Source organism: Zalophus californianus, chromosome 2 (assembly GCF_009762305.2).
Source record: "Zalophus californianus isolate mZalCal1 chromosome 2, mZalCal1.pri.v2, whole genome shotgun sequence".
Taxonomy (NCBI): domain Eukaryota; kingdom Metazoa; phylum Chordata; class Mammalia; order Carnivora; family Otariidae; genus Zalophus; species Zalophus californianus.
The window spans coordinates 195325703-195339452 of NC_045596.1; the positions used below are offsets into that span (position 1 = coordinate 195325703).

At 39.5% G+C, this 13750-nt stretch overlaps 1 protein-coding gene across 6 annotated transcripts in view; it reads right to left on the bottom strand.

Annotated features, from left to right (window-relative positions):
• WDR17 (WD repeat domain 17) overlaps positions 1 to 12967 on the bottom strand; it is a 102391-nt gene extending 89424 nt beyond the window's left edge. For 2 of the 6 annotated variants that reach the window (XM_027598874.2, XM_027598870.2), the window contains exon 1: positions 12825 to 12957. The gene's annotated coding sequence lies outside the window, so the exon portion shown is untranslated. Of the gene's footprint in view, positions 1 to 12591; positions 12611 to 12824 lie in introns of those variants that run through there. The other 4 variants (XM_027598869.2, XM_027598872.2, XM_027598871.2 and 1 more) reach the window with 4 other exon arrangements.
• Between the last annotated feature and the right edge of the window lie 783 nt (positions 12968 to 13750).

Genomic DNA, 13750 nt, shown 5'->3' on the forward strand with positions numbered 1-13750 from the left:
ATTTCTTTATTACATTTAACTAAACCTCAGGTAGGTGCTTAGATTGCATCATTTCCAAAGTCGTATTTTAGAAAGAATTCGTCAGTAATGTCAATTGGTTATAAACTTCTTAATTCTGTCTTTAAATACAAGTAACTATCATGCTTTCATCAGCACAGGCACACACTATAATTAAACTTCAGTCATTACTGTCTACCCTAATACAATAAGCAGGCCGGTATTACCCTATTTTGCTTTACCGAATGTGTACCTGTGTAACCACCTCACTTCAGCGAAAAGCATCTTCATCTATGTCTACCAGCAAATATTTGGTGAGTGTTTATCATAGCTGGACACTGATGCTGGTTACGAAAGATACAAGATGAACAAGAAACGGGGAAAAAAGTCCTTCTTCAAGAAGCTATGGCATTGGGAGAACGAGACACTGCCCAGTCACTGCCTGTCGTCTAACCAACAACATTCCCATCTACCTCCTTCCCTGACAACAGAAACCTAGAACACCCACACGCAGGTGGAATTACAGTAATCTCAGGGACGATGGGACCATTCCTATTACCAGGAGGTGAACGATGCTGGTCTAGACCTGTCACACGAATATCATCCTCCTGGGACAATTACTGCACTAAGTGTGGGCGTGTGACTCAGTTTCAGCTCATGGAAGGGAAGTAGAATTCTCTGACGTCCTTCTCCCCCTGCTTTTGACCTGGACAATGACATGCTACTGTTGCTGCAGGAGCTATCTTGAATCCATGAAATAAAGGCCAAGAAAACTCCAGAAATGTTGCAATGCTAACATTTATGACGCACTATCTTCAGTCACTTATTTATTTTTTTTAAATGTCTCTTTAAGTTATGGGTTTTCTGTTATTTACATTTCACTTCATTTCTGACAGACACAAATAAATGTATGAGACAATTTTCAGTAGCTGCTTTAATAGAGAATGAGCTAGGGCTTAGAGGAGCAGAAAGACCAATGTGCCAAAATCTACTTTAAGGGCTCAAGAGGGCTGTCCAAAAAAAAAAAGAGGAAAGAGAGATGTGAACTTTTAGGCAAAAATTATTTTCCTATGCCTAAAGTATCATGGTACATGAGGAAAACAGTGACTTGTCCACTGGACAAGGAGGCAAAAGATATAATGATGGAAAATCATGTAGATCATAACGATTGTGGATTTTATCTTCTATGTGACAGCGAGTCCTTGAAGCAGTTTAAGCATGGTGATAATGATATCAGATTTTCTGGTTTACAAATATTATCCTGGCACTCTGGGGAGGGTTACAGGGCAGCAAAACATAAAGAGGTAGGGGACAAATGATGAGGTGGAACTACTAGCCTGTGGGAAGTGAGCACCAAGGAGGACTCCGGAAGACTGTTTCCCAGCTGCCTGGCCAAACGACGTGGCAGCATCCACGGAAAGGGGAGATTAGGGGGAGGACAGGCCCGGTAAAGCTCTACTGAGATAGACTGACTGTGGAGTGTGTGCACGACATGGGGGTAGCTACGCCTCAAAGTCACTGAGAAGTAAAGACCAGGAGCCAAAAAAATGAAAACTAGCTACAGGTAGGCATAGAGAATATTTACATTACTCATAATTCATTCCTGGGTTCTATTTTTCTGATTCTAATACATTTCTTAATTAGTTTGCATTTCATTACTTACATATTATAAAGTCCACAATGATTAAAATGTGAGCACAACTAGAAAGACAAATAGCTGAATATAAGTTTAATTAAAACCTGTTATACTTTCAGATTCCAAATAAGGAGTTTTGCTCCCCCCGAGCTTCAAGGCTCAAAGCCCTATTTTGTTCACCGGCTCAATCTGCCCCAGCCACCTGTGTTTTAGAGGGTAAGCGGTGTTCCAGCATTTCTAGCAGCTTCTATCAGAGTCTCGCACAACGTCCCATCTGAACACAGCAGTGAACATCTGCCGTCTGCCTCCCCATCATCTTCCTTCCTTTCTTCCAGAAATAGTTCTACATTTTTGTTTGGTGATCCCCCCCCCACCCCTGCTTTGGTCCAGATTTAAGTGGAAGACCCGTCTGAACTAGAGCAGGTGGTTCAGATTTACACTAATCACTTCCCCGGCTGCGGTGATGGTTCAACGACAGGAACATAGCTTAAATGTGTCTAAGCATGAAACTTGGGACTTTTATAAGAACTACTCTCTCCTCTGTCGACGTGAGCCACGGTCAGCCTGAAATCAGAGCTAATGCAACCATCTTGCTCTCGCGAGAAAACATCTAGAACTGCTGGGGGCTACTACCGAGAGTTTGAGAAAAGCCAGCGCAGTAGAGAGGGGCTGAGTCACAAGACTAGTAAATGAGCACTGAAGTTAACTATGATACCTGCCCTCTAACTAACTTTAGACTTTTTAGTTATATGAATAGAAATACATGTGGTATTTTCTGTCGCTGGAAATCAAAGAATCCTAACCGGCTCTTCTAAGACCACAGAAAACACACACACACACCGAGACACACACCAAAAAACCTTCAAAGCAGCACTCAAAACAAGGTCTCGTTATCATTCCTGTGAGGAATTCCCACTAAATACAAAAGTTCTCTAATTCTGTCAAAGGTACTAGCGTCCTAGTGGATCATCCTCGATACTGTCAGAAACTTAAAAAGCCTTTCTCCCAAGAAGTATGCATAAATTTACACTATCACTGCATCACTCTCTGTCCCGCGTTTAGAGAAACAAAACCTACGTCAATCAGAAAATTCCACTATGTCATGGGACCACAGAGCTGCCTCTGTCATTCCCCTCACGCCCCTCTGCCGCCGCCCCCACTCAGTCCGTGACCTCTACTATTCCTCGTCAGCAACTACAAACAACAACAACAACAAACCCAGTGACCAGAAAAGAAATGGCAGACAAATGGGAGATGAGAGAGTAACACTGTACTCTGGGAAGTGTAACTCCTTAGTTCTATGTTACAGATGGAAGGAAAAAGCAAAAACGTATTTGTATTTTTGTATCTATTTTCCCCATCCCTTTAGTCAAGGTAGAAAGGAGAAAATTCCATCTCAGGGCAAAAGAACCCCACTGGGTAATGAAAAGCATGCTAGATGACGGCAATTCGGTCAGGATATTGACGTAAGTTTCTATCTATGTTGAGATCTCTATATTGATCAAATAATGATATAATTGATCCACTGTCCAAGGAAACAGAGTTTCGGCCCACAGCAATCTCCATGTGTCTTTGGTTATCCTTTATAGGCATCCTCTCATCCATGAATAAGAATGAGCCGACTCCCAGCTAAGATAAAAAGGCTCTGGGACAAGACAGTCAAAATGATCATGAAGCAAATAAAAGGCAAGAGCAGAAGAAAGATCCACATCAAAGAGCAATAAAAGGCAGAATTCAAACTGCAAAAAAAATAAATAATAAAACAAAATTTCCTATTAGTGATTTCAGAAAACAAGTAAAAAACTCAAAAACATTATGGGAAGGGACGCCTGGGTGGCTGAGTCGGTGAAGCATCTGCCTCAGGCTCAGGTCCTGATCCCAGGGTCCTGGATCGAGTCCCGCGCCAGACTCTCTGCTCAGCGGGGAGCCTGCTTCTCCCTCCCTTTGCTGCTCTCCCTGCTTGTGCTTTCCCTCTCTCTGATAAATAAATAAAATCCTAAAAAAAAAAAAATTATGGGAAAACAAAGATTTTTTTTTAATTAGAGAGAAAATGAAACATACCAGTGTACAGGGGATGAAAACCCAAACTACATATTATAAACTTGTTTAGAGAAGACTAAAGCGCAAGTAAAATAACAGAAATAAAAGCAACAACCCAAGAAGTAGCCAAAGCAACATTACTTGAATTGAAAAACACCCTGATTAGGGCTCTGAAAGTAGTCTTCTTATTTCAAGCAAAATATATTTTTAAAAAAAGATCCATGCTTAGGTACATTAAGGCAAATTCAGGGGTTAACTTAGTTTTTTACAACTCTATGAGTATCTAAGTAGGATTCTTAAAAATGTTATGTGCAAATACAGAGAATTCAGATTGATGTCATCTCTCACCACTGCACTGAACTCCACATATCAGTGGTACAGTAACTATGTTAAATTCAACTACGATGACCTCGCTATTCTATAAATGACCAAAACATAATTCATGTGTGAAGGGAAAACAACCAACCAGAAAGACACTGTCATAGACACAAGGATTTAGAAGGCTATTTACCCATGTAATATTCCTTTTAAAATTACTTGAATAAAAATCACAGGCTTTTGGAAAAATGAATCAGAACTCAGATATAGAAGTTCATGTAATCTAAAAATACATTAAGCAAAGAAGCCGGAATATCTAAGCTATATGGTTACAAAAATGCATACACCGAAGGTAATTACTGAAAGAGAAGACCAATACTATAAAAGTTAGGTATTAAAATCTAATCCCGGTTTTCCCAAGATTTAGGAAAAGAAGAAAACAAAGGTGTGCTAAATTTCTCATTTTACAAAGGTAATCAATAGACACAATTTGTTTCTTGATATTTAGGGAGAAATTGACTCAGACTATTTTTACAATTTAAAAATAATCATCATGAAAAAAACACGAAACATTAAATTTTAAATTATGTGAAAACAGACCATAAACAAGGTCAAAAGACAAAAATATATAAACATATATATAACATCAACATGCAGAAAGTGATAAAGAATCAGTGACTTGAAAAAGTTCTCTGTAGTTAACTTAAAAGGCATGTTATAGTTATGGCCCTACGTTTAAAAATCCACATATAATTTATATATATGTATAAACATATACACACAGACACATACACATACTTTAAAAACTAAGAGAATACACACCAGAAGGTAAAGAGTTGGCTATTTAATAGCTGGAAATTTTTATTCCTTTGACTTACTTATATTTTCTAAAATTTCCTTGATTCATTCAACAGTTCTTAAGCACCAACTATGTGCTGGTCAGGCACTCATGAAAAAACTCTGCCAAACAGAGTAAAATCCTGCCCTTCCACAGTTCTTATTCTTGTGGGAAGGAATGAGAGAATGAGCTAAGCAAGCAAGTAAATGATGTATGTGAGGAGAATTTGTGGCTTGGAGAAGATACTGGAGGAAAAGAGGAACAAGTTCCTCTCTGGAGACAGAGCTGGTGTGGGTGATACTGAGGTGATATTGAGCAAAGACTTGACAGGGATGAGAAAGGCAAAATATCCAGGCATCTGGTGTCTGGTGCGAAAGCACCTGGAGCAGAAGGCATGGCCAAAGCAAAGGCGGAAACTGAAGCTCCTGGCCGGGTTGAGAAAGTGAGAAAAATCAATAAAAGGATATAAAAATGTATTCAAATATCAGAGACGTATCAGGATGCAGAGATTCAAGGTAGTTTTGTTTAACTCACCTTTATAGCCTCCGGAATTTTGCAAAGTTTCTTAATAGAACTATATTGATTATACTAATAAAAAAACTTAACAAGACCCTAAAAACTTCTCACTGAAAATCAGTGTTTAAAATTTGAATACATCTATGCTCAGAGCTATGCAAAAAAAAATTATAATTATATAATCAATATGTGATCATTAGAAAACACTCGGAAACTGCCAAAAAAAATGTTTTTTTTTTTAAATCGGCCATTAGCTCATTAACTTGAGATCCTCCTCCTCTGTCTAGTATCCATAATTCTAAATGACCACTATTCTCACTGATATGTGGAGCCATGGATTATCAAGGACGAATGAAATTCTAAAACATCTCTAAATCAATGCATCTCAAAGTGTGGGTCTCAAGTCTCTTGCATCAGAATTAACTGAGAAACGCTAAAATTGCTCTTCTTGGATCATATCCCAAAGGTAGTGGGTCAGAATCTTATGGTAGAGCCAGGAAAACTGCTTTTTTTTTTTTTTAAGTTTTTATTTAAATTCTAGTTAGTTTACATATAGTGTAATATTGGTTTCAGGAGTAGAAGTCAGTGATTTATCACTTACATATAACATCCAGTGCTCATCAAACAAGTACCCTCCTTAATACCCATCACTCATTTAGCTCATCCCCCTGCCCACCTCTCTCCGTGAACCCTGTTTGTTCTCTATAGTTAGGCATCTCTTACAGTTTGCCTCCCTCTTTTTTTCCCTTCCCTTATGTTCTGCTATTTCGCGGAAACCTGCTTTTTAACATTACTCCCAGATGATTTACATGCACAGTAAAGGTGGAGAACTACTTACATAGTTTAACGACAGTAAAGATAATTTACCCAAAATACCGCCTCTGGAATCTCGTACTGACCAAGATTCAATTTTTAAATTTCTATCATTCCTAAATTTACCTTTCATGAGCTTGGCCGGGCAGTTTACCTAAGCATGTCCACCATATGTCAAATCATGATATTCTTAAAAGCTTACATGGTAAAATAGGTCACAACAAGCACACGGTATTAACCTACGTTAAAATCCTGGATTAGGTAGCAAATAGAGAAGACTAAGGTCATTATGGTAGTTCTAGTTTGGACTCACAAAATGACCACTTACACCAGTACGAATTCCAGTTCAATCAGGGAAACAACACGAGTTATAATTCAGACCAAGACCCTGATTTAAAGACGCAGTGAAGTGAACAGAGTTATTTCATCATCCACCTACACGCTTATTCTATCATCCATCTGCACATTTATTTTTACACTTTCCTACACTCTAACCACCAAAATGAAAATTATATGGATTTGAGTTATGGAATTAGATTTCTCTAGGTGGTTGGAGGATTACAGAATCTCTTAAGCTGCAATGTGGGGATATCGTTTAATTTGATTGAAGTAATCCATTTTTCTTGAACAATAGGATCATTTATGTACCTTCAGGGTGACTATTCTGAGTCAGCTAAAGAAAAGTAGAGGAGGGGTGAAATCATACAAATTTTCACCCACAAACTAGTAAGTTAGAGGTAAATATTCCATTGACAGAGACATTTTAAGTATGTATTTGTCATAAAAAGATATAGGATTATTTCTGTATTAGAGCATGACAAAAATATGTAGCCTTGTTTATATAAATAGGATCATTCCTCCTGAATAAAGACTTGAGAAGCTATGCTATGAGTCATTTTGCGAACCTGAGGATCCCCACCCCCTTCTAATCAGTCTGTTTCTGTGGGCTGGATTTTTTATATGAGGTTTTGAAGTAGGGTGGGCCTTTATGCTTCTGTCTATGAAAATCAGGATTCCCGTCTGGCAGAAGCTATTACTCGCACTGGCATTTTCTTCTTCTTGGCAAGGGGTATTAAAAATTATTTTGGTAAGTCAATTTAGAAAAACCAGCAAAGGAAATCCAATGGTTTTAAAGCTTGAAAGCTTTAAAATGAACAAAAATAGCCCATATAAGTCACTAAATCCAAAAATGTCTTCAATGTACACATTCATACACTGAGAGAAGGCCTGGGATAAATCCTAAAGTTTGATAAGTGAAGGGCTGCATGGGCTAAGTCAGGGCCACCGCAGATCAGATAGGTTGTTCATCTACTTGATAGCCCATCTGTCAAAAATTATGCCCTTAGCCAACATAAAACATCCCTTAAAGATGAACTAATGTAGTTAATAATGAAGGTGAAACATTATGCCCAAAAAGCTACTATGAGACGTGTATGAAATGTACCCACTATTATATTTTCAGGAATTAATTCATTTATTCAGCAGTTCATGGTGCTCCCAAGTAAAGTTTCAAAAGTGGAATCATACAATGGCTATTACCAGCTCATGAGGTGACAGGTCCAAGGGCATAATGCACCTTATATCAGTACTTCCCAAACACTACCTTTTTTAAGAAACACTTAAGGCTTAGTAAAACAGATTCTGACCCCTCCCTTAGAGATTCTGATTGGCGAGGGACATGGCCTGAGAATCAGCATTTCTAACAAGCTCTAGGAGAGCTGCTGGTCGAAGGTCCACTTTCAGTAACACTGTTCTAGATGGCACCTGGTACCAACGTGGCACGAAGTCTAGAAAATAAACATCCACCTTCAAAATGATACCTAGCAGTAACCATTACCTAGGCTTCAGATGTAACTTCCAAAAGTTTCTTATTTCTAGTATTTTTGTTTGTTTTCCTCACTCACGTTTAATTTTATGTTATTATGTTATGTTAATCACCATACCTTACATCATTGGTTTTTGATGTAGTGTTCCATGATTCATTGTTTGCGTATAACACCCAGTGCTCCGTGCAGTACATGCCCTCTTCGATACCCATCACCAGGCTAACCCATCCCCCCACCCCCCTCCCCTCTAGAACCCTCAGTTTGTTTCTCAGAGTCCATCGTCTCTCATGGTTCGTCTCCCCCTCCGATTTCCCCCCCTTATTTCCAGTATTTTTAACATTCAGCTGCAGGTGTGATGCCTTCGAGCACCTACGGACCACTGAGATGCATTGGGATAAAGAATTTCTAAGATTCCTGGATCCCCAAGAAAATCACGTAAGACTCTGCAGCAAAACTTAACTTGTATTAATGAGCAAATCAAAAAGAGGGCAATTGTGGGAAAACACTTTTTAACCAGTATTTTAAGTAAACTTTCTATATGATGAGACCAAACACATGTACAGAGTTCACTTTGTAATTATTTTAACAATATAGAATAAATATAAAAGGGATCTAATTCCTAACTACTCGAAGTTTTGAGTTAGCCATTTGAAAAAATGTAATGAAAGAGAAAAGGACAGGGTGCCTGGGTGGCACACCCCTTGAGGGACTGACTCTTGATTTCGACTCAGGCCTTGGTCTCAGGGCTGTGGGATCGAGCCCCATGGCAGGCTCCCCGCTCAGCACGGAGTCTGCTTGAGATTCTCTCTCCCTCTCCCCTGCCCCTTCCACCTCCCCTGCCTACTCATGGGCTCTTTCTGTCTCCCTCTGAAATAAATAAATAAATAACCCACACACACACACAAAAAAGACAGAAAACTATGCTGATGACATAGTTTGCGCTTCTTCAGGGAGTAGCGCAGTGCTGTATCAGCTTTCCCACTGACTCATTTTGAGCAACATATTATGTGTTTAGTGACCTCATCTACGAAATAAGGGTGTTAGATTAACTGGTCTTTAAGGATCCTTCCAGCTAACGTTCCGAAATGACTCTTTCAAGCCATGCTTACTTTAAAAATAAAATGTTAACTCTTCTGGAAAACTCATTCATAATGTTTTATCTCAAAGGGCCAAATTTAATTAAACATTACCTGTTCCATATTAACCGTTTAATTTTTAAGACTCCACGTGGAGCTGTTTTACATTGAAAAAGGAAGGTTTTCCTACAGCACATCAAACATAAGGGTTCTGTGTAATGAGAATTATTTTCTACTTTCTGATTTGAAGTTTTTGTGTGTGAGATAAGAAACTGAACTTATTATAAATAATTGCAAATGAGGCTGCCCGGGATACCGGTATATGCTCACAACCTAATGTGTCAACAATCTGGAAGAAAATGATGAATCTAAGAATAAGGAAAACTACTGAACTCCTCTATTGTGAGCTCTCAGTGGCTGAGCATTCGAATCTATAAACCAAATATTGAATGTTGTAACATCCTCACCAAAGCATGAAAAATTATTTCTTACATCTCTTCACAGAGTTTTCCTGAACATGACAATTATCAATTATCCCTATTATCAAATAACAGTGATAAATTATCTGCCATATGATCTTACGTAGATTTATATTACTGTCTATTGTGTGTATGTATATATGTAATTAAAATCCAGAATTCCAGAGTTTTAAGAGTTAATTAGGCTAGAAAATCACACTGGGGACATACATGTAAAGTAATAAAAAGCAAGACTTCTATCATTCTTGTTTTTTAAATTCTCTCACTCAAGTATCTGATGATGTGACATCTGCATGACAAGGGCCACCTATGGTTTCAAATGCAGGCTGCCTTTTCTACAAAGTCTAGCCTATTTCAAATGTTTGAATTTCTCTTCAGTTATAGATCTATTTTTTTTCTAGTCATTGAAATCAGGTAAAAACAACCTGGACCCTCTCTCCTAATGTGACAGCTCATGTTTTACCATTACAACTTTTGGAAATCTTTCTAATCAATCATGATGAGATATTTTCTTTCGATATACAAAGGCATAGTTCAAAGCTGGTCATTTTAAAATACGTCCGTCCCTACCAATATTTGTAACCAAAGTTACAACTCCTTCTTGAACATTTTAAGTAACCTCAGGTAAGAAAAAAAGATTTTGCTTTAGGTTTTGTTTCTTTATAAATTCTTTGGGGAGTTTCTCAAATTCTCTTCAGGCATCCACATCTCATTTCTTGCTCACAAATCTCCAGGAATGGTCTCATCAACAGTGAGAGAATAATCTCCATGTGATTATCACAGAACACAGCAAGTCTTGAAAGTAGAAAAGAGCCAACCAATTCTTAGTTTAATATGTTTCTGATACAAAAGAAAAGAAGCCATCGGAGTTAATAAAGAAACCCCTCCCAAATTCCTAATATGATTCTTATGGTTTAAAATACTCTGAATAAAATACTCTGTTCCTGAAAACACACTAAAAACTGTATGACTTCACTCTAATCTTCCAATCTGCTAAGTAGAATATATATACGAAATATAAAAGGAGATAATTCGTCCATTCTACGAAGTAGTAGTAAAGCTTGTATATACATCATTAACCACGAATGGCTGAGTAAACTGGTTATTCAGTAATCTGATAAACTGTTACCTTTCTGGAATATACCAGATTTCAAGTAAATTCTGGAATATAGGAAGGAAATGTGAATCCTTCAGAATTGTTTGAATTTCATTTTAGTCTTCATTTCAGAGGGTAGGCAAAAAAAAAAAATGAGGTAATCTAGAGAATTTGAACAAATTTTATTGATCGTGATAACCCAATCATTTACGTTGGACTTCTAGTATCAGAGTAAAACAAAGAAAAATACAACTGTTCCTAATCCTCTCTGAGTGATTTAAACACTCTCACTGGCTACTCTATGCCCAAGCTCAGGGCTACAGAGAGAGGCTAGAGAGAACAACAAAAACATTCCAACTCTCATAGTCCCTCTACTGGGAGCAGAGGATTTAAAAACATTTTTTTCCTAAGCTAAATTAATTTGTGGCTTTCTAATATATGGAATTATTATGTAATGAATGACAAAAATTTTAGTACACCAATATGTAGTAATAACAAATAAAGAACTTTTAAACTTTCGAGTAAATATATTTGACTTTTTTTCCCCAGAGATACCCACAGTTCTTTACTGTTTCTATAAACATTAGCACAGGAGAAAAAAATCAAATCAATGTAATAACATTCAATGAACAATTGTAATATAAAGTTTATGGAGCTCACTTAAATATATGATTTTTTATGTTGCATATAAAAAATAAATATAGCGCCTATTATATTTTGGGCTGTTCAGAAAGAAAGAATGAAAGAATGAATGAATGAATGAATGAAAGAAAGAGGATTTTTCTCTCCATGTATGACCTTTGAAATAGACCACTGGTTTATTCCAGTAGAGAAGACTTCTCAAGAACTCTTAATGCAATGACCTAAAACTAGTGTTTGTGACATTAATCTCTAGACAATCCACTAAAGTATGTTTCCCAAAATTTTGAGTTAACAATTTTTCATAGTCACTTCATTCCTATTTTAATTTTAGATCGTAGAACAGTCAAGACTGTCAGACCACTTGTCTCAGATTTCTTCCTTCGCACAGATAAGACATAACTATGCCCATTTTCTTGCACTCTTAAGCCAGTGAGACAGAATCTCAAAGGGATGTAAAAAAGCCCCTTTTTCCATAGTGGTTGTAATTACCATAAGTCCAGCATCAGCTGCCCTCAAGCAGGGTAGTGAGAACATCCCAAACCTGCTGTGTTCTGTGATAATTACATGGAGAATATTCTCTCACTGTTGATGAGACCATTCCTGGAGACACATTTGTGAGCGATACGGATACCTAAAAAGAATTTTAGAAGTCCCCCCAAAGAATTTACTCTGTAGAGAAAATCTAAAGGAAAACCCTTTTCTTACCTGAGGTTACGTTACTTAAAATATTCAAGAAGGGCTTGTAACTTTGGTTATAAAAATTGGTAGGGGAAAATGAGTTCCTCTGAGGGGTATTTCTGAAATAGTGCAAGATTCAGAAACGTACTCTCTCTAACCCTTATTAAAGACCCCAATTAATCAATCAATAGAAGTTACAAAAACAAGGGAAGTTTTGGTACACAAAGTGATCACTAAATTTCACTCAAATCAATTGCTTTTAATATAGTAAATTTTAAAAAGTCAGCTTAAATTTTGCTCCTTTTCATATGTGCATGCAAAAATCTTGGGGGGGGGATGTATAGAAAAACAGGAAAGATTGTATTTTTATGATTTACCACATACTATGCTTCTCACGTTCAATACTGTCTTTTTTTTTTTTCTGGAACACACTTCCATTTCACTCAAAGCCTTCTTGGTACAACCTGCCTATTAAGACCATCTTCAAAGGGGTGGGAAATCTATACAGAAGTGCCTGGCGGGCATACAATCCAGGCTCCGGACATTCATATACTTAATAACCTTAAAAATTAGAACCATGTCTCTCATAAAAATTAGAATAAGAGTCCACACTCCAGGGACAGCTCAGATACATACACGTTGGCTGCCGGTTGAGCCTCGCGATAAGCAGGTGCGTGACCCTAAAACTCCGGGGATTCACGCGTCAGGCATGTCGCGCGCAAAGCCCGGGAGGGCGCGCATCGCGCGGCTCTGCGAGCCCACGAGCGCGGTGACCCGCCCGCTCCCGCGCCGCCACGCCGCTTCCAAGGCCACTCATGACGCCTGCGCGCGCCCGCCCGCTCTCCCCCTGCGCCCGGCGGGCTCCTTACCTGGAGGAGGCGGCGACCGCACCGGCGCACAGCGGAAGGTGCGGCAGCGGGCGCGGCGGCGGCGGCGCGAGCACGGCCCGCGCGCTCCCCGACCTCCCCCGCTGCGGAGCTCGGGGCTCCCAGGGCGGGGCGGCCGGACCGCGGACTCCGTGGGGCCGGCAGGCGGCTCCGAGCGCCGGAGCGAGCGCCCGGGCTCTGCGGGGCCCTCCGGGAGGGCCACGTGACAGACACCCGGGCCCCTCATTGGAGCGCCCGGCGGGGAGGCGGCGGCGGCTCCCGACCCGGGGACTGTGTGTGTTGGCGGTTGGTTACCCGGCAACGGGGAATCTGCGCGGAGAACGCGGTGCCCAGGCCTGGGGTGGGGCTGCTGCAGAGTTGAAGGTGAGGCCCAAAGTGGAGGAAAGCAGTGAACCACCAACGTTCTCATGAGCTAAAGTGTTCCACAGACTGCGTCTGCGCTTTCCAGGAAAAGGAGCCAAATATACAAGAACTCACGCCGTCTCCTTCTTGAGCGGCGTGGAGGAGGGCGTCGAGCCTCCGTAAGAGGCTAGGCTGCACCAGTCTTAAGTTGTCATCACCTGGAATGGGAATGAGCGCAGGAGGCTGTTTCTCCCGCGCTTCATTATTGTCTGATTGGGCGCATGTAGCTCGGTGGGAGACCCCTTTGGAGGCAACTATTTGTCTTTATTAGTGGAGTTATATGTAGTTAATAGACCTGCCTTCAGTGTGTGCAAAACTAACATTTTCCTTGTGGAAACCTGGTTTAGTGGAAATGCCGGGTACTGTCATTCATAATTTCTTCCTATCTCTGAAATATCTTCACTACTTACAGCCTTTATGAAACACACTGGAGAAAACAAGCCTTCATACATTCGGAACAAAGTGTATTTAAGAACATTTATTGAGCTTTAATTATATGTGAGACT